The following is a 22,590-nucleotide window of genomic DNA, read 5'->3' as shown; positions in this document are numbered from 1 at the left end:
AGTTATATTCTTGTACATAGGAGTAGTATTATAGTAGTTATATTCTTGTACATAGGAGTAGTATTATAGTAGTTATATTCTTGTACATAGAAGGTAGTATTATAGTAGTTATATTCTTGTACATAGGGAGTAGTATTATAGTAGTTATATTCTTGTACGTAGGTGGCAGTATTATAGTAGTTATATTCTTGTATATAGGAGGTAGTATTATAGTAGTTATATTCTTGTACATAGGAGTAGTATTATAGTAGTTATATTCTTGTACATAGGAGTAGTATTATAGTAGTTATATTCTTGTACATAGGAGTAGTATTATAGTAGTTATATTCTTGTATATAGGAGTAGTATTATAGTAGTTATATACTTGTATATAGGAGGTAGTATTATAGTAGTTATATTCTTGTACATAGGAGGTAGTATTATAGTAGTTATATTCTTGTACATAGGAGGTAGTATTATAGTAGTTATATTCTTGTACATAGGAGGTAGTATTATAGTAGTTATATTCTTGTATATAGGAGGTAGTATTATAGTAGTTATATTCTTGTACATAGGAGGTAGTATTATAGTAGTTATATTCTTGTACATAGGAGGTAGTATTATAGTAGTTATATTCTTGTACATAGGAGTAGTATTATAGTAGTTATATTCTTGTACATAGGAGTAGTATTATAGTAGTTATATTCTTGTACATAGGAGCAGTATTATAGTAGTTATATTCTTGTACATAGGAGGTAGTATTATAGTAGTTATATTCTTGTACATAGGAGCAGTATTATAGTAGTTATATTCTTGTACATAGGAGCAGAATTATAGTAGTTATATTCTTGTACATAGGGAGCAGTATTATAGTAGTTATATTCTTGTACATAGGAGTGGTATTATAGTAGTTATATTCTTGTACATAGGAGTAGTATTATAGTAGTTATATTCTTGTACATAGGAGTAGTATTATAGTAGTTATATTCTTGTATATAGTAGTATTATAGTAGTTATATTCTTGTACATAGGAGTAGTATTATAGTAGTTATATTCTTGTACATAGGAGCAGTATTATAGTAGTTATATTCTTGTACATAGGAGTAGTATTATAGTAGATATATTCTTGTACATAGGGGCAGTATTATAGTAGTTATATTCTTGTACATAGGGGCAGTATTATAGTAGTTATATTCTTGTACATAGGGGCAGTATTATAGTAGTTATATTCTTGTACATAGTAGTATTATAGTAGTTATATTCTTGTACATAGTAGTATTATAGTAGTTATATTCTTGTACATAGGAGCAGTATTATAGTAGTTATATTCTTGTACATAGGAGTAGAATTATAGTAGTTATATTCTTGTATATAGGAGTAGTATTATAGTAGTTATATTCTTGTACATAGGAGTAGTATTATAGTAGTTATATTCTTGTATGTAGGAGTAGTATTATAGTAGTTATATTCTTGTATATAGGAGTAGTATTATAGTAGTTATATTCTTGTACATAGGAGTAGTATTATAGTAGTTATATTCTTGTACATAGGAGTCGTATTATAGTAGTTATATTCTTGTACATAGGAGTAGTATTATAGTAGTTATATTCTTGTATATAGGAGTAGTATTATAGTAGTTATATTCTTGTACATAGGAGTAGTATTATAGTAGTTATATTCTTGTACATAGGAGTAGTATTATAGTAGTTATATTCTTGTATATAGGAGTAGTATTATAGTAGTTATATTCTTGTACATAGGAGTAGTATTATAGTAGTTATATTCTTGTATATAGGAGTAGTATTATAGTAGTTATATTCTTGTACATAGGAGTAGTATTATAGTAGTTATATTCTTGTATATAGGAGTAGTATTATAGTAGTTATATTCTTGTACATAGGAGTAGTATTATAGTAGTTATATTCTTGTACATAGGAGTAGTATTATAGTAGTTATATTCTTGTACATAGGAGTAGTATTATAGTAGTTATATTCTTGTACATAGGAGGTAGTATTATAGTAGTTATATTCTTGTACATAGGGAGCAGTATTATAGTAGTTATATTCTTGTACATAGGAGCAGTATTATAGTAGTTATATTCTTGTACATAGGAGTAGTATTATAGTAGTTATATTCTTGTACATAGTAGTATTATAGTAGTTATATTCTTGTATATAGGAGTAGTATTATAGTAGTTATATTCTTGTACATAGGAGTAGTATTATAGTAGTTATATTCTTGTATATAGGAGTAGTATTATAGTAGTTATATTCTTGTATATAGGAGTAGTATTATAGTAGTTATATTCTTGTACATAGTAGTATTATAGTAGTTATATTCTTGTACATAGGAGTAGTATTATAGTAGTTATATTCTTGTACATAGTAGTATTATAGTAGTTATATTCTTGTATATAGGAGTAGTATTATAGTAGTTATATTCTTGTACATAGGAGTAGTATTATAGTAGTTATATTCTTGTATATAGGAGTAGTATTATAGTAGTTATATTCTTGTATATAGGAGTAGTATTATAGTAATTATATTCTTGTACATAGTAGTATTATAGTAGTTATATTCTTGTACATAGGAGCAGTATTATAGTAGTTATATTCTTGTACATAGGAGCAGTATTATAGTAGTTATATTCTTGTACATAGGAGGTAGTATTATAGTAGTTATATTCTTGTACATAGGAGGTAGTATTATAGTAGTTATATTCTTATACATAGGGGGCGGTATTATAGTAGTTATATTCTTGTACATAGGAGTAGTATTATAGTAGTTATATTCCTGTACATAGGAGTAGTATTATAGTAGTTATATTCTTGTACATAGGAGTAGTATTATAGTAGTTATATTCTTGTACATAGGAGGTAGTATTATAGTAGTTATATTCTTGTACATAGGGAGCAGTATTATAGTAGTTATATTCTTGTACATAGGAGCAGTATTATAGTAGTTATATTCTTGTACATAGGAGTAGTATTATAGTAGTTATATTCTTGTACATAGGAGTAGTATTATAGTAGTTATATTCTTGTACATAGGAGTAGTATTATAGTAGTTATATTCTTGTACATAGGAGTAGTATTATAGTAGTTATATTCTTGTACATAGGGGGCGATATTATAGTAGTTATATTCTTGTACATAGGAGCAGTATTATAGTAGTTATATTCTTGTACATAGGAGCAGTATTATAGTAGTTATATTCTTGTACATAGGAGGTAATTTTTATTAGTAAAAACAAAACAAAAATACATTACATTCCAGCAGAATTAATAACTAATAATAATAATAATAATAATAATAATAATATAACATAAATCAGACATGTCTGTCAGATAACAAAAATGAGAATCACTTTAACTTAAGAGTCCATTGCTGGCAGGATAAAGAGGGGGAAAAAAAATAAATCCATAAATAAATGACCAGACTTATTTGCAGTGTTATCAGAGTATTCAGCAATCGATATATACATTTCTCCACAATTTTACATTATCAGACTTTTTTCTGACCTCCAGAGACTTTATCCACCTCAGTTCAGATATGATATATGTGACAGCGGTCATATGACGGAAGGGCTCTCTGTGTAGGGACACCTGGGTCCTCGTATGCCAGTGATAATATTTGATGACAGTAATAATAATATACAGGGTCTCCCGGTTAATGTCACCTATATTACTGGGGATGCCATATACAATCTCGGGGTATTTGAGAGACTGTAATCGGGGAATTTTCAGCCTCCGGGATATTTCCTGCCAGATCTTTCGCCCTCCCCCGCACTCTGATATAAAATGTGCCATGGTCTCCTCCTGCTGACAACCTAATGGACATGCCCGATCTGTCACACTGAGATGCTTTAAGTTGCCTCTTACAAAAAGTTTCCCATGCAGAGATAGCCAGGCAATGTCAAAGAACTTTGCAGGGAGCCTCCGACCAGTGAGGAGCCTCAGACTATCCTGCAGGGTTATAGATGTACAGTCCCTCAATGCCGGCTGGAGACAATAGAAGGTCTTACATACCCTGGTGTATAGATCTCTCCTGGTCTTACTCACCAGATAGGTCTTTTCAATACCCCATTTTTTCAGGCACCTTATGCCATAGTCCAGATACTGGGGGAGGTAGTCACGAGTCGATCGACCCCTCTTAAGGCTGCCGCCTCGCACCCAGGATTCTGCAAAAGGCAATATCCAGTCCCTGATACTATTTACCCACAGGGAGCTGTTATCTGAGTCCAGGCAACCAAAATTTACTTTTAGAAACATGGAGTCAAAAAACACCCTTGGATTTAACATATCCAGCCCACCCTCTCTCCTCTGTAGGTAGGTTATCCCTCTTTTTACTGGGTTCAACCTGTTCCCCCACAAAAGTTGGAAGAACAGGCTAAAGAGCCTAGTGGAGAAAGATTCTGGCAAAGGAAAGACAACAGAGACGTACAAGAAGACAGGGACCAGGTAAGTCTTCAACATTTTAACCCTTTCTCTATAGGTCAGCCTCCAGTTCTTCCATCGCTGAACCTTTGCATTTCCGGATTCCAACTTTTCTTCCCAATTTAGTCTGCAATTATCATCCCTCCCGAATTTCACCCCAAGGATCTTAATATAGGAGGAGGCCTGGGCAAACTGCGGCAGATCAAATGTAGGACCAGTATGACCCGTCCAGAGAGCTTGACTCTTCTCAAGGTTGACAAGAGACCCGGAGGCCTCTGAGTAACTTCTGATGGCTGCAGACAACATCTCCACCTCACGAGGCTCAGATATCACCACAGTCACATCATCCGCGTAGGCAACAACTCTCAGGGGCAAGCAGTGGGGGACCGGCGCCCCCTGAAAATCACACTCCTGCAGTGACCTAAGAAACGGGTCTATGGCAAACACATACAGTAATGGACTCAGTGGGCAACCTTGTCTCACCCCTGCCTCAACCCTGAAAGCATCACCCTGCCAACCATTAATCAGAGGAAAGCTCTCCGCCTCGCGGTACAAAGTTCTCAGCCAATCCACAAATTGTCCCGGAATACCGTACTTTGTCAAAGTCGCCCATAGATACTCATGGTCTACTCTGTCAAAGGCCTTAGCCTGGTCAAGACTCACAACATATCTCCCACACCTCAGAGCTTTACATCTCTCAAACATCTCCCTTATCGAGATAACTGCTCCAGAGATGTTCCGCCCTTTAACTGTGCCAAACTGTGAGCCTGCCAACAGTGCCGGGGACAAACAAACTAATCTAGAGAACAGAATTTTTGCAAGAATCTTCCTATCGACATTCAAGAGGGCAATCGGCCTCCAGTTCTTGATGTCACTAGGCTCTTTACCTTTAGACAGCAGGATCAGGGAGGACACTCTCATGGATGGAGGCATCAGGTGGTTTTCTAGACTAGTTTTGTATACATCCACGAGAATTGGTGCCAAGAGGTCTCGGAATTTCTTATAGAACTCAGCTGTAATCCCATCTGGACCTGGTGCCTTCTTCAGATGTAACTTATCTATGGCCTCTTTCACCTCCTCCACTGTTAACTCTGCTGTCAAAGGAGAAAAGTCCAAATCATTAGTATCAGGACCTGGAGTTGCCTCCAAGAATTGAGCCACCTTCTCTCTATCCAAAACCTTCTTCTGAAACAAGTCAGCATAGTAAGTTCTCACCACCCCCAGGATACCCTCCCGAGACTCCTGTAACACACCCTGGGAGTCAGTGAGACCTGTGACCGATTTATTTGCCACCCGCTCCCTGCAATTCTCAAAAGGATCCGGAGCCCCTAAGGACCCATAATCCCGTTCAAGAACCAGGGATGTATACCTGCGGTACTGATACTGACTGATCTCAGATTTCAGCCGGTCAATCTTCTGTTGGTTATCCCCGCCCGCCGAATAGAGTGACTCTAATTCTTTCCGCAGCCTGAGATACTGGCTATACTTACTCTTCCCCTTCTTAACTGACAGTCTCCTTAAGAGGGATCTGATCTCCTCCTTGACATCCTCCCACCAGTCTGCCATGTTGTCATAAAACACCACTCTCTCAAGCTGGTTCTGAAATAGAGAGTGGACACAACTCCGGACACAGTCATCGTCCAAGAGGCTGGAATTGAGCTTCCATAGGCCTCTCCCAATATCAGGGCGTTTTGTGGAGCCCAAGCAAAAATACAAAGCCAGATGGTCAGAATAAGGGACTGTCTTTTCACTTTTCTCACTAACATGCTCAGCGGGACTGACCAGAGCTAAGTCTATCCGACTGCATCTACCAGCGCAGGAGTAAGTGAATTTGGGTTTCCTACCACCCTCAGTAAACACATCAGACAGACCAGCCTGGGAAATAATTCTGCTTAAGACCTTGCAGTCCCTGGTGAGAGGCCGACCAGTAGGTCTGTCACTGGATGACATGGTGGCATTGAAGTCCCCTGCCATGACTACCGGAACAGATGTAAACAAGTACTGCTTGACTTCATCAAACAGACGTGCCCTTTCCATCACCGACTGCGGTGGACCATAGATATTAATGAGTCGGAGCCTTCTGCCTCGGATGGTAACTTCTAAAACCAGGCACCTCCCCATCAGAACCTCAGTGAATCTGTGTATGGTGACATCAGGGGTGTTAAACAGTATAGAAACCCCGGCATAAGGTTCCACAGCCAGAGACCAGAAGGACGGGCCAGATTTCCATTCTCTCTCTGCTTCTCGTATTAGTCCTAAAGTATTTAAACGGGTTTCTTGTAAGAAATAGACATCGGCATCAAGATATCTCAGATGTTCATACACTGCGTGTCTTGTCCTCCTTGCTCGGATGCTATTCACATTACTAGAGATAACTTTAAGATAGAAACCTGCCATCAGAACAACTAGGAATATGAGAAACAGAGAGATGGGCCCCATTGTCATAGATCAGAGTCAGAGGTGTCCTGGTGACCAGCTGTTTCCATGTCTGATTCGGACTGCCCCTCATCTTGGTGGGGTCTCCTCTTAGTGGGGGGATCACCCTCTGGTTCATCCTCATACTCCGCCATCATTCGTGAGAGTTCTCTGTCTAGTTCTGCTTCTCCGTCTGACTCTGATAGGACACTAAATCTATTCCCCGTTGCAGTGACCTCGCCTGCACTACTTACTCTCATCTTTGTAGGCTTTTCTACTGTGGTCCACTCACCCTCAGGCTTACGGCTGGCTTTATCCTTCTTCCTCCTTTTATTATTGTTGGATGATCGGGCAGGAGAAGAGACGACCACTGAGGGTTGTACAACCTGCTCGACAACCTCCATGGTCGTCTCAATGGGACCTGACTCGGCCTGGTCTTGGGTGGTATCACCTGTATGTGGTTGAGGCTCCGCCTCCGTGACTACTGACCCTGACAATAGCGCCTCCTCCTCCTCCTGTATGTCATCAGCCGCTGCCAGCAAGTCCTCATCAGGGCTATCCTTACAGATGTTATGCCAGGCATCAGGACAATCTCTGTGGGGGTGACCGATCCGACCGCACAGGTTACACCTAATGCTTTGGCATGTGGCACTCACGTGGCCCATTTCATTACATAGGCTACACTTTACCATGGAGCATACACTGGCCACATGGCCGGCCTTCCCACACTTGAAGCACCGGCGAGGCTGACCCGCATAGAAGCAGATCCCTTTTTCTCGGCCTATAAAGAACGAATTGGGCAGATGTTGGGTTATGTTGTTCTGCTGACGCAACTTCACCAGGACCCTCCACCCACCGGTCCAGACCCCGTCTTCATCCCTGTTCTTACTAAGATCGGACATGAGGTCACAATGCCTCCTGAGCCAGATGACTATGTCCTGAGGGGGAACGGCTTCATTCCAAAATACAATTGTGACAGAGGCTGTATCTGGCCTAGAGATGGGGATGAAACTGAACTTATCCCAACCTTCCGTATCTCTCAACCTGGTGAGATTGGCCCAGAACCGGTCCAGATCAGACATCAGCTTAAAACTAACATCGTACCCCTGGCGGTCAGGAAGGTTTATGACGGCCAGGATATCAGTCGGCACAAAGCCCATCTGGGTACATAGGAGCTCTCGGACCACAAACCTCCTATCCGGCAGATCCTCCTTGGCACCTCCGTGCCTAAACCTGACTACATTCCTCCTCCTGAAAGCCTGGCCTGTATAATTGGAGTTTGATGCAAAAGATGGAGCACCGCGGCTCCAGGCATTCCCTGAGGAGGTACGGCCAGATCCGCCATCTTGGCGTGTTTGTGGGCGCTGTGTGGGCTGCTGAGCACCTGTACCATGCGGTTCTGCTACTGCGCGAGTATCTAGAGGGGGAAAGTCCTGCACACTGGACTGTCCTGTGTCCGCCCCACCATCAACCTCTATGTCTGCAATATCACCAGACTCCAGAGACTGGACTGCAGAGGGGTCTGACGCCATAGATAGTGAAGGATCCCCCCCAGAAACACCTTCCCCTGCTGGGCCGTTATCACATACAGGAATATCCATAATATCAGGCACATTAGTCAGACAATCAGCGGCAGCAGAGTCCTGCACAGCAGAGTCCATATTAGTATTATAGTCAGCGGCAGCAGAGTCCTGCATAGCAGAGTCCATATTACCACTACAGTCAGCGGCAGCAGAGTCCTGCACAACAGAGTCCACAACCTGTAACCCCAAATATGTTACTCCCCCAGTACCTTCAGGTAAGAGTCCATAGTCCTGCTGCAATGACTTGTCTCCTGGGACTTGTGGTGTCTGCACAGCTGCTACTTCATTACCATTAGGCAGGGGTCCATGACCTGGTTGCAAAGTGCTGGTTGCTGGGACTTGTGGTGCCTTGCTGAGAACTGCTGCAGGTTTTTGCTGTTGCTGAACACTGGTCGCTTTCCCGTACAAATTCCCTTCCTTAAAAGGGAAACTTGCTGGCTGCAGAACTGGTTTTACATGGGACTGCTGGCTGCCACCTTGAGAGGGTTCAGACCCAGCTTTAGCACAAGGTGATGGTGACTTCTGGTATTCCTGGAACCGCTGCTGGTTTCTGTACGATTCTCCCACCGGTCCCATTTGCTCCAGTACAGTCTCGGTCTCCCGTACGTTCTCGGCGAGCTCTTTCGCCAGTGCGCTCAGCTTCCTGTCCAGTAACACCAGTTTCTCAGGGCATGCAGACTTTTTTAGATTATACGCACATTCAATCTGTCTCTGCAGATACATTTTACTGGCCTTCAATGTCTCCAGTCGCTTGACCAGTGCTGGGATCTCGTCTGCCAGGCGCAGTTCTGGTGCTCGCTCAGTAGCCATGACAGTCTGTGCATTGTTGGAGAGCTTTGCAGGTTGGTTACCCCCAGTATGGCTTCTGGTTGGTGTAGCCTGTGATTTCTGACATGCTACGGCTGTTGTCACTGCCATGGGCCCACAATGTCCAGACTGGGGACTATGTCCCAGTTTATTTCCAGTGACTGTACTGCTGGTACCTTGAAGCTTCCCCGCTGGTCTCCCTTTGATCTCCTCCACTGCCTTCACTACATTTTTGTAGTTACCGCTTCCAGATCTTGTCCGCTCAGACCGTACCAATACAGACTGCTGCATGTTCTCCTGCATGGTCTGCTTCTCCAGGGATGTTCTCCTCTGTCTGCAGGAGGGTGGGGTGGACTGGACACCTGCAACCTGCAATGGAGTCTGCACAGGCTGCAAAGTTTGCTCCTTACATTCAACCATTTTGCTTGGTTGTTGCACCGTACTACTGCTTGCTTCCGTTACTTCTTCCTTTACAACTTTCTTCCCATCTTGGCTTGCTGCACTAGGACTGCTGACACACTGGACACGATTCCCATTACTGGGGACTTTAGGATTTCCATCCATTTTTTTAGTTGTCTGGGAATTGCTTCCCAGAGAAGGCCTTGGAGCCTGGGCCTTGGCAGGGGAACTTCCCCACCCAGGGTGGCCCCGCCCTGGGCTATCTCCAGACATCAGGAGCCTCAGGAGAGCTACAAAAACACGTCCTCACAGCTAGGAGGTAGTATTATAGTAGTTATATTCTTGTATATAGGAGCAGTATTATAGTAGTTATATTCTTGTACATAGGAGGTAGTATTATAGTAGTTATATTCTTGTACATAGGAGTAGTATTATAGTAGTTATATTCTTGTACATAGGAGTAGTATTATAGTAGTTATATTCTTGTACATAGGAGGTAGTATTATAGTAGTTATATTCTTGTACATAGGAGTAGTATTATAGTAGTTATATTCTTGTACATAGGAGGTAGTATTATAGTAGTTATATTCTTGTACATAGGGAGCAGTATTATAGTAGTTATATTCTTGTACATAGGAGCAGTATTATAGTAGTTATATTCTTGTACATAGGAGCAGTATTAGAGTAGTTATATTCTTGTACATAGGAGCAGTATTATAGTAGTTATATTCTTGTACATAGGAGCAGTATTATAGTAGTTATATTCTTGTACATAGGAGCAGTATTATAGTAGTTATATTCTTGTACATAGGAGTAGTATTATAGTAGTTATATTCTTGTACATAGGAGTAGTATTATAGTAGTTATATTCTTGTACATAGTAGTAGTATTATAGTAGTTATATTCTTGTACATAGGAGTAGTATTATAGTAGTTATATTCTTGTACATAGGGGGTAGTATTATAGTAGTTATATTCTTGTACATAGGAGGTAGTATTATAGTAGTTATATTCTTGTACATAGTAGTAGTATTATAGTAGTTATATTCTTGTACATAGGAGGTAGTATTATAGTAGTTATATTCTTGTACATAGGAGTAGTATTATAGTAGTTATATTCTTGTACATAGTAGTATTATAGTAGTTATATTCTTGTACATAGGAGTAGTATTATAGTAGTTATATTCTTGTACATAGGAGTAGTATTATAGTAGTTATATTCTTGTACATAGTAGTATTATAGTAGTTATATTCTTGTACATAGGAGTAGTATTATAGTAGTTATATTCTTGTACATAGGGGGTAGTATTATAGTAGTTATATTCTTGTACATAGGAGGTAGTATTATAGTAGTTATATTCTTGTACATAGGAGTAGTATTATAGTAGTTATATTCTTGTACATAGGAGTAGTATTATAGTAGTTATATTCTTGTATATAGGAGCAGTATTATAGTAGTTATATTCTTGTACATAGGAGTAGTATTATAGTAGTTATATTCTTGTACATAGGAGGTAGTATTATAGTAGTTATATTCTTGTACATAGGAGTAGTATTATAGTAGTTATATTCTTGTACATAGGAGGTAGTATTATAGTAGTTATATTCTTGTACATAGGAGTAGTATTATAGTAGTTATATTCTTGTACATAGGAGGTAGTATTATAGTAGTTATATTCTTGTACATAGGAGTAGTATTATAGTAGTTATATTCTTGTACATAGGAGTAGTATTATAGTCGTTATATTCTTGTACATAGGAGGTAGTATTATAGTAGTTATATTCTTGTACATAGGAGTAGTATTATAGTAGTTATATTCTTGTACATAGGAGGTAGTATTATAGTAGTTATATTCTTGTACATAGACGGTAGTATTATAGTAGTTATATTCTTGTATATAGGAGCAGTATTATAGTAGTTATATTCTTGTACATAGGAGGTAGTATTATAGTAGTTATATTCTTGTACATAGGAGTAGTATTATAGTAGTTATATTCTTGTACATAGGAGTAGTATTATAGTAGTTATATTCTTGTACATAGGAGGTAGTATTATAGTAGTTATATTCTTGTACATAGGAGGTAGTATTATAGTAGTTATATTCTTGTACATAGGAGTAGTATTATAGTAGTTATATTCTTGTACATAGGAGGTAGTATTATAGTAGTTATATTCTTGTACATAGGAGGTACTATTATAGTAGTTATATTCTTGTACATAGGAGTAGTATTATAGTAGTTATATTCTTGTACATAGGAGTAGTATTATAGTAGTTATATTCTTGTACATAGGAGGTAGTATTATAGTAGTTATATTCTTGTACATAGGAGTAGTATTATAGTAGTTATATTCTTGTACATAGGAGTAGTATTATAGTAGTTATATTCTTGTACATAGGAGGTAGTATTATAGTAGTTATATTCTTGTACATAGGAGTAGTATTATAGTAGTTATATTCTTGTACATAGGAGGTAGTATTATAGTAGTTATATTCTTGTACATAGGAGGTAGAGTTATAGTAGTTATATTCTTGTACATAGGAGGTAGTATTATAGTAGTTATATTCTTGTACATAGGAGGTAGTATTATAGTAGTTATATTCTTGTACATAGGAGCAGTATTATAGTAGTTATATTCTTGTACATAGGAGCAGTATTATAGTAGTTATATTCTTGTACATAGGAGTAGTATTATAGTGGTTATATTCTTGTACATAGGAGGTAGTATTATAGTAGTTATATTCTTGTACATAGGAGGTAGTATTATAGTAGTTATATTCTTGTACATAGGAGCAGTATTATAGTAGTTATATTCTTGTACATAGGAGGTAGTATTATAGTAGTTATATTCTTGTACATAGGAGTAGTATTATAGTAGTTATATTCTTGTACATAGGAGTAGTATTATAGTAGTTATATTCTTGTACATAGGAGGTAGTATTATAGTAGTTATATTCTTGTACATAGGAGTAGTATTATAGTAGTTATATTCTTGTACATAGGAGTAGTATTATAATAGTTATATTCTTGTACATAGGAGCAGTATTATAGTAGTTATATTCTTGTACATAGGAGGTAGTATTATAGTAGTTATATTCTTGTACATAGGAGCAGTATTATAGTAATTATATTCCTGTACATAGGAGTAGTATTATAGTAGTTATATTCTTGTACATAGTAGTATTATAGTAGATATATTCTTGTACATAGGGGCAGTATTATAGTAGTTATATTCTTGTACATAGGAGGTAGTATTATAGTACTTATATTCTTGTACATAGGAGGTAGTATTATAGTAGTTATATTCTTGTACATAGGAGTAGTATTATAGTAGTTATATTCTTGTACATAGGAGCAGTATTATAGTAGTTATATTCTTGTACATAGGAGGTAGTATTATAGTAGTTATATTCTTGTACATAGGAGCAGTATTATAGTAGTTATATTCCTGTACATAGGAGTAGTATTATAGTAGTTATATTCTTGTACATAGTAGTATTATAGTAGTTATATTCTTGTACATAGGGGCAGTATTATAGTAGTTATATTCTTGTACATAGGAGCAGTATTATAGTAGTTATATTCTTGTACATAGGAGGTAGTATTATAGTAGTTATATTCTTGTACATAGGAGGTAGTATTATAGTAGTTATATTCTTGTACATAGGAGCAGTATTATAGTAGTTATATTCCTGTACATAGGAGTAGTATTATAGTAGTTATATTCTTGTACATAGTAGTATTATAGTATTTATATTCTTGTACATAGGGGCAGTATTATAGTAGTTATATTCTTGTACATAGGGGCAGTATTATAGTAGTTATATTCTTGTACATAGGAGGCAGTATTATAGTAGTTATATTCTTGTACATAGGGGCAGTATTATAGTAGTTATATTCTTGTACATAGGAGGTAGTATTATAGTAGTTATATTCTTGTACATAGGAGGTAGTATTATAGTAGTTATATTCTTGTACATAGGGGCAGTATTATAGTAGTTATATTCTTGTACATAGGGGCAGTATTATAGTAGTTATATTCTTGTACATAGGAGGTAGTATTATAGTAGTTATATTCTTGTACATAGGAGGTAGTATTATAGTAGTTATATTCCTGTACATAGGAGCAGTATTATAGTAGTTATATTCTTGTACATAGGAGGTAGTATTATAGTAGTTATATTCTTGTACATAGGAGCAGTATTATAGTAGTTATATTCCTGTACATAGGAGTAGTATTATAGTAGTTATATTCTTGTACATAGTAGTATTATAGTAGATATATTCTTGTACATAGGGGCAGTATTATAGTAGTTATATTCTTGTACATAGGAGCAGTATTATAGTAGTTATATTCTTGTACATAGGAGTAGTATTATAGTAGTTATATTCTTGTACATAGGAGTAGTATTATAGTAGTTATATTCTTGTACATAGGCGGTAGTATTATAGTAGTTATATTCTTGTACATAGGAGTAGTATTATAGTAGTTATATTCTTGTATATAGGAGCAGTATTATAGTAGTTATATTCTTGTACATAGGAGTAGTATTATAGTAGTTATATTCTTGTACATAGGAGTAGTATTTTAGTAGTTATATTCTTGTACATAGGAGTAGTATTATAGTAGTTATATTCTTGTACATAGAAGGTAGTATTATAGTAGTTATATTCTTGTACATAGGAGTAGTATTATAGTAGTTATATTCTTGTACATAGAAGGTAGTATTATAGTAGTTATATTCTTGTACATAGGAGCAGTATTATAGTAGTTATATTCTTGTACATAGGAGTAGTATTATAGTAGTTATATTCTTGTACATAGGAGTAGTATTTTAGTAGTTATATTCTTGTACATAGGAGCAGTATTATAGTAGTTATATTCTTGTACATAGGAGTAGTATTATAGTAGTTATATTCCTGTACATAGGAGCAGTATTATAGTAGTTATATTCTTGTACATAGGAGTAGTATTATAGTAGTTATATTCTTGTACATAGGCGGTAGTATTATAGTAGTTATATTCTTGTACATAGGAGTAGTATTATAGTAGTTATATTCCTGTACATAGGAGCAGTATTATAGTAGTTATATTCTTGTACATAGGAGTAGTATTATAGTAGTTATATTCTTGTACATAGGAGTAGTATTATAGTAGTTATATTCTTGTACATAGGAGTAGTATTATAGTAGTTATATTCTTGTACATAGGAGTAGTATTATAGTAGTTATATTCTTGTACATAGGAGTAGTATTATAGTAGTTATATTCTTGTACATAGGAGTAGTATTATAGTAGTTATATTCTTGTACATAGAAGGTAGTATTATAGTAGTTATATTCTTGTACATAGGGAGTAGTATTATAGTAGTTATATTCTTGTACATAGGTGGCAGTATTATAGTAGTTATATTCTTGTATATAGGAGGTAGTATTATAGTAGTTATATTCTTGTACATAGGAGTAGTATTATAGTAGTTATATTCTTGTATATAGGAGTAGTATTATAGTAGTTATATTCTTGTATATAGGAGGTAGTATTATAGTAGTTATATTCTTGTACATAGGAGTAGTATTATAGTAGTTATATTCTTGTATATAGGAGTAGTATTATAGTAGTTATATTCTTGTATATAGGAGGTAGTATTATAGTAGTTATATTCTTGTACATAGAAGGTAGTATTATAGTAGTTATATTCTTGTACATAGGTGGCAGTATTATAGTAGTTATATTCTTGTATATAGGAGGTAGTATTATAGTAGTTATATTCTTGTACATAGGAGTAGTATTATAGTAGTTATATTCTTGTATATAGGAGTAGTATTATAGTAGTTATATTCTTGTATATAGGAGGTAGTATTATAGTAGTTATATTCTTGTACATAGGAGTAGTATTATAGTAGTTATATTCTTGTATATAGGAGTAGTATTATAGTAGTTATATACTTGTATATAGGAGGTAGTATTATAGTAGTTATATTCTTGTACATAGGAGGTAGTATTATAGTAGTTATATTCTTGTACATAGGAGGTAGTATTATAGTAGTTATATTCTTGTACATAGGAGGTAGTATTATAGTAGTTATATTCTTGTATATAGGAGGTAGTATTATAGTAGTTATATTCTTGTACATAGGAGGTAGTATTATAGTAGTTATATTCTTGTACATAGGAGGTAGTATTATAGTAGTTATATTCTTGTACATAGGAGTAGTATTATAGTAGTTATATTCTTGTACATAGGAGTAGTATTATAGTAGTTATATTCTTGTACATAGGAGCAGTATTATAGTAGTTATATTCTTGTACATAGGAGCAGTATTATAGTAGTTATATTCTTGTACATAGGAGGTAGTATTATAGTAGTTATATTCTTGTACATAGGAGCAGTATTATAGTAGTTATATTCTTGTACATAGGAGCAGTATTATAGTAGTTATATTCTCTTACATAGGAGGTAGTATTATAGTAGTTATATTCTTGTACATAGGAGTAGTATTATAGTAGTTATATTCTTGTATATAGGAGCAGTATTATAGTAGTTATATTCTTGTACATAGGAGTAGTATTATAGTAGTTATATTCTTGTACATAGGAGTAGTATTATAGTAGTTATATTCTTGTACATAGGAGTAGTATTATAGTAGTTATATTCTTGTACATAGTAGTATTATAGTAGTTATATTCTTGTACATAGGAGTAGTATTATAGTAGTTATATTCTTGTACATAGGAGTAGTATTATAGTCGTTATATTCTTGTACATAGGAGGTAGTATTATAGTAGTTATATTCTTGTACATAGGAGTAGTATTATAGTAGTTATATTCTTGTACATAGGAGGTAGTATTATAGTAGTTATATTCTTGTACATAGACGGTAGTATTATAGTAGTTATATTCTTGTATATAGGAGCAGTATTATAGTAGTTATATTCTTGTACATAGGAGGTAGTATTATAGTAGTTATATTCTTGTACATAGGAGTAGTATTATAGTAGTTATATTCTTGTACATAGGAGTAGTATTATAGTAGTTATATTCTTGTACATAGGAGGTAGTATTATAGTAGTTATATTCTTGTACATAGGAGGTAGTATTATAGTAGTTATATTCTTGTACATAGGAGTAGTATTATAGTAGTTATATTCTTGTACATAGGAGGTAGTATTATAGTAGTTATATTCTTGTACATAGGAGGTACTATTATAGTAGTTATATTCTTGTACATAGGAGTAGTATTATAGTAGTTATATTCTTGTACATAGGAGTAGTATTATAGTAGTTATATTCTTGTACATAGGAGGTAGTATTATAGTAGTTATATTCTTGTACATAGGAGTAGTATTATAGTAGTTATATTCTTGTACATAGGAGCAGTATTATAGTAGTTATATTCTTGTATATGGTAGTATTATAGTAGTTATATTCTTGTACATAGGAGTAGTATTATAGTAGTTATATTCTTGTACATAGGAGGCAGTATTATAGTAGTTATATTCTTGTACATAGGAGCAGTATTATAGTAGTTATATTCTTGTATATGGTAGTATTATAGTAGTTATATTCTTGTACATAGGAGTAGTATTATAGTAGTTATATTCTTGTACATAGGAGGTAGTATTATAGTAGTTATATTCTTGTACATAGGAGGTAGTATTATATTAGTTATATTCTTGTACATAGGAGCAGTATTATAGTAGTTATATTCTTGTACATAGGAGTAGTATTATAGTAGTTATATTCTTGTACATAGGAGGTAGTATTATAGTAGTTATATTCTTGTACATAGGAGGTAGTGTTATAGTAGTTATATTCTTGTACATAGGAGGTAGTATTATAGTAGTTATATTCTTGTACATAGGAGCAGTATTATAGTAGTTATATTCTTGTACATAGGAGCAGTATTATAGTAGTTATATTCTTGTACATAGGAGTAGTATTATAGTGGTTATATTCTTGTACATAGGAGGTAGTATTATAGTAGTTATATTCTTGTACATAGGAGGTAGTATTATAGTAGTTATATTCTTGTACATAGGAGCAGTATTATAGTAGTTATATTCTTGTACATAGGAGGTAGTATTATAGTAGTTATATTCTTGTACATAGGAGTAGTATTATAGTAGTTATATTCTTGTACATAGGAGTAGTATTATAGTAGTTATATTCTTGTACATAGGAGGTAGTATTATAGTAGTTATATTCTTGTACATAGGAGTAGTATTATAGTAGTTATATTCTTGTACATAGGAGTAGTATTATAATAGTTATATTCTTGTACATAGGAGCAGTATTATAGTAGTTATATTCTTGTACATAGGAGGTAGTATTATAGTAGTTATATTCTTGTACATAGGAGCAGTATTATAGTAGTTATATTCCTGTACATAGGAGTAGTTTTATAGTAGTTATATTCTTGTACATAGTAGTATTATAGTAGATATATTCTTGTACATAGGGGCAGTATTATAGTAGTTATATTCTTGTACATAGGAGGTAGTATTATAGTACTTATATTCTTGTACATAGGAGGTAGTATTATAGTAGTTATATTCTTGTACATAGGAGTAGTATTATAGTAGTTATATTCTTGTACATAGGAGCAGTATTATAGTAGTTATATTCTTGTACATAGGAGGTAGTATTATAGTAGTTATATTCTTGTACATAGGAGCAGTATTATAGTAGTTATATTCCTGTACATAGGAGTAGTATTATAGTAGTTATATTCTTGTACATAGGGGCAGTATTATAGTAGTTATATTCTTGTACATAGGAGTAGTATTATAGTAGTTATATTCTTGTACATAGGGGCAGTATTATAGTAGTTATATTCTTGTACATAGGAGCAGTATTATAGTAGTTATATTCTTGTACATAGGAGGTAGTATTATAGTAGTTATATTCTTGTACATAGGAGGTAGTATTATAGTAGTTATATTCTTGTACATAGGAGCAGTATTATAGTAGTTATATTCCTGTACATAGGAGTAGTATTATAGTAGTTATATTCTTGTACATAGTAGTATTATAGTATTTATATTCTTGTACATAGGGGCAGTATTATAGTAGTTATATTCTTGTACATAGGGGCAGTATTATAGTAGTTATATTCTTGTACATAGGAGGTAGTATTATAGTAGTTATATTCTTGTACATAGGAGGTAGTATTATAGTAGTTATATTCCTGTACATAGGAGCAGTATTATAGTAGTTATATTCTTGTACATAGGAGGTAGTATTATAGTAGTTATATTCTTGTACATAGGAGCAGTATTATAGTAGTTATATTCCTGTACATAGGAGTAGTATTATAGTAGTTATATTCTTGTACATAGTAGTATTATAGTAGATATATTCTTGTACATAGGGGCAGTATTATAGTAGTTATATTCTTGTACATAGGAGCAGTATTATAGTAGTTATATTCTTGTACATAGGAGTAGTATTATAGTAGTTATATTCTTGTACATAGGAGTAGTATTATAGTAGTTATATTCTTGTACATAGGCGGTAGTATTATAGTAGTTATATTCTTGTACATAGGAGTAGTATTATAGTAGTTATATTCTTGTATATAGGAGCAGTATTATAGTAGTTATATTCTTGTACATAGGAGTAGTATTATAGTAGTTATATTCTTGTACATAGGAGTAGTATTTTAGTAGTTATATTCTTGTACATAGGAGTAGTATTATAGTAGTTATATTCTTGTACATAGAAGGTAGTATTATAGTAGTTATATTCTTGTACATAGGAGTAGTATTATAGTAGTTATATTCTTGTATATAGGAGCAGTATTATAGTAGTTATATTCTTGTACATAGGAGTAGTATTATAGTAGTTATATTCTTGTACATAGGAGTAGTATTTTAGTAGTTATATTCTTGTACATAGGAGCAGTATTATAGTAGTTATATTCTTGTACATAGGAGTAGTATTATAGTAGTTATATTCCTGTACATAGGAGCAGTATTATAGTAGTTATATTCTTGTACATAGGAGTAGTATTATAGTAGTTATATTCTTGTACATAGGCGGTAGTATTATAGTAGTTATATTCTTGTACATAGGAGTAGTATTATAGTAGTTATATTCCTGTACATAGGAGCAGTATTATAGTAGTTATATTCTTGTACATAGGAGTAGTATTATAGTAGTTATATTCTTGTACATAGGAGTAGTATTATAGTAGTTATATTCTTGTACATAGGAGTAGTATTATAGTAGTTATATTCTTGTACATAGGAGTAGTATTATAGTAGTTATATTCTTGTACATAGGAGTAGTATTATAGTAGTTATATTCTTGTACATAGGAGTAGTATTATAGTAGTTATATTCTTGTACATAGAAGGTAGTATTATAGTAGTTATATTCTTGTACATAGGGAGTAGTATTATAGTAGTTATATTCTTGTACATAGGTGGCAGTATTATAGTAGTTATATTCTTGTATATAGGAGGTAGTATTATAGTAGTTATATTCTTGTACATAGGAGTAGTATTATAGTAGTTATATTCTTGTATATAGGAGTAGTATTATAGTAGTTATATTCTTGTATATAGGAGGTAGTATTATAGTAGTTATATTCTTGTACATAGGAGTAGTATTATAGTAGTTATATTCTTGTATATAGGAGTAGTATTATAGTAGTTATATTCTTGTATATAGGAGGTAGTATTATAGTAGTTATATTCTTGTACATAGAAGGTAGTATTATAGTAGTTATATTCTTGTACATAGGTGGCAGTATTATAGTAGTTATATTCTTGTATATAGAAGGTAGTATTATAGTAGTTATATTCTTGTACATAGGAGTAGTATTATAGTAGTTGTATTCTTGTATATAGGAGTAGTATTATAGTAGTTATATTCTTGTATATAGGAGGTAGTATTATAGTAGTTATATTCTTGTACATAGGAGTAGTATTATAGTAGTTATATTCTTGTATATAGGAGTAGTATTATAGTAGTTATATACTTGTATATAGGAGGTAGTATTATAGTAGTTATATTCTTGTACATAGGAGGTAGTATTATAGTAGTTATATTCTTGTACATAGGAGGTAGTATTATAGTAGTTATATTCTTGTACATAGGAGGTAGTATTATAGTAGTTATATTCTTGTACATAGGAGGTAGTATTATAGTAGTTATATTCTTGTATATAGGAGGTAGTATTATAGTAGTTATATTCTTGTACATAGGAGGTAGTATTATAGTAGTTATATTCTTGTACATAGGAGGTAGTATTATAGTAGTTATATTCTTGTACATAGGAGTATTATTATAGTAGTTATATTCTTGTACATAGGAGTAGTATTATAGTAGTTATATTCTTGTACATAGGAGCAGTATTATAGTAGTTATATTCTTGTACATAGGAGCAGTATTATAGTAGTTATATTCTTGTACATAGGAGGTAGTATTATAGTAGTTATATTCTTGTACATAGGAGCAGTATTATAGTAGTTATATTCTTGTACATAGGAGCAGTATTATAGTAGTTATATTCTCTTACATAGGAGGTAGTATTATAGTAGTTATATTCTTGTACATAGGAGTAGTATTATAGTAGTTATATTCTTGTACATAGGTGGTAGTATTATAGTAGTTATATTCTTGTACATAGGAGTAGTATTATAGTAGTTATATTCTTGTACATAGTAGTATTATAGTAGTTATATTCTTGTACATAGGAGCAGTATTATAGTAGTTATATTCTTGTACATAGGAGGTAGTATTATAGTAGTTATATTCTTGTACATAGGAGTAGTATTATAGTAGTTATATTCTTGTATATAGTAGTATTATAGTAGTTATATTCTTGTACATAGGAGTAGTATTATAGTAGTTATATTCTTGTTCATAGGAGCAGTATTATAGTAGTTATATTCTTGTACATAGGAGCAGTATTATAGTAGTTATATCCTTGTACATAGGAGGTAGTATTATAGTAGTTATATTCTTGTATATAGGAGTAGTATTATAGTAGTTATATTCTTGTACATAGGAGCAGTATTATAGTAGTTATATTCTTGTATATAGGAGCAGTATTATAGTAGTTATATTCTTGTACATAGGGAGTAGTATTATAGTAGTTATATTCTTGTACATAGGAGGCAGTATTATAGTAGTTATATTCTTGTACATAGGAGGTAGTATTATAGTAGTTATATTCTTGTACATAGGAGTAGTATTATAGTAGTTATATTCTTGTACATAGGAGTAGTATTATAGTAGTTATATTCTTGTACATAGGAGTAGTATTATAGTAGTTATATTCTTGTATATAGGAGTAGTATTATAGTAGTTATATTCTTGTACATAGGAGTAGTATTATAGTAGTTATATTCTTGTACATAGGAGTAGTATTATAGTAGTTATATTCTTGTACATAGGAGTAGTATTATAGTAGTTATATTCTTGTACATAGGAGTAGTATTATAGTAGTTATATTCTTGTACATAGGAGTAGTATTATAGTAGTTATATTCTTGTACATAGTAGTATTATAGTAGTTATATTCTTGTACATAGGAGTAGTATTATAGTAGTTATATTCTTGTACGTAGGAGGTAGTATTATAGTAGTTATATTCTTGTACATAGTAGTATTATAGTAGTTATATTCTTGTACATAGGAGTAGTATTATAGTAGTTATATTCTTGTACATAGGAGTAGTATTATAGTAGTTATATTCTTGTACATAGGAGTATTATAGTAGTTATATTCTTGTACATAGGAGCAGTATTATAGTAGTTATATTCTTGTACATAGGAGGTAGTATTATAGTAGTTATATTCTTGTACATAGTAGTATTATAGTAGTTATATTCTTGTACATAGGAGCAGTATTATAGTAGTTATATTCTTGTACATAGGAGGTAGTATTATAGTAGTTATATTCTTGTACATAGTAGTATTATAGTAGTTATATTCTTGTACATAGGAGGTAGTATTATAGTAGTTAT

At 33.4% G+C, this 22,590-nt stretch overlaps 1 protein-coding gene across 1 annotated transcript in view; it reads right to left on the bottom strand.

The window, feature by feature from the left end:
• LOC142187075 (pancreatic lipase-related protein 2-like) overlaps window positions 1–22,590 on the bottom strand; it is a 74,456-nt gene that overhangs the window by 31,565 nt on the left and 20,301 nt on the right. The gene's annotated exons all lie outside the window — the stretch shown is intronic.

Source organism: Leptodactylus fuscus, unplaced genomic scaffold (assembly GCF_031893055.1).
Source record: "Leptodactylus fuscus isolate aLepFus1 unplaced genomic scaffold, aLepFus1.hap2 HAP2_SCAFFOLD_133, whole genome shotgun sequence".
Lineage (NCBI taxonomy): Eukaryota > Metazoa > Chordata > Amphibia > Anura > Leptodactylidae > Leptodactylus > Leptodactylus fuscus.
Note: the sequence above shows the minus strand (reverse complement) of the source record. Positions and strands in the feature narration are given on the sequence as shown.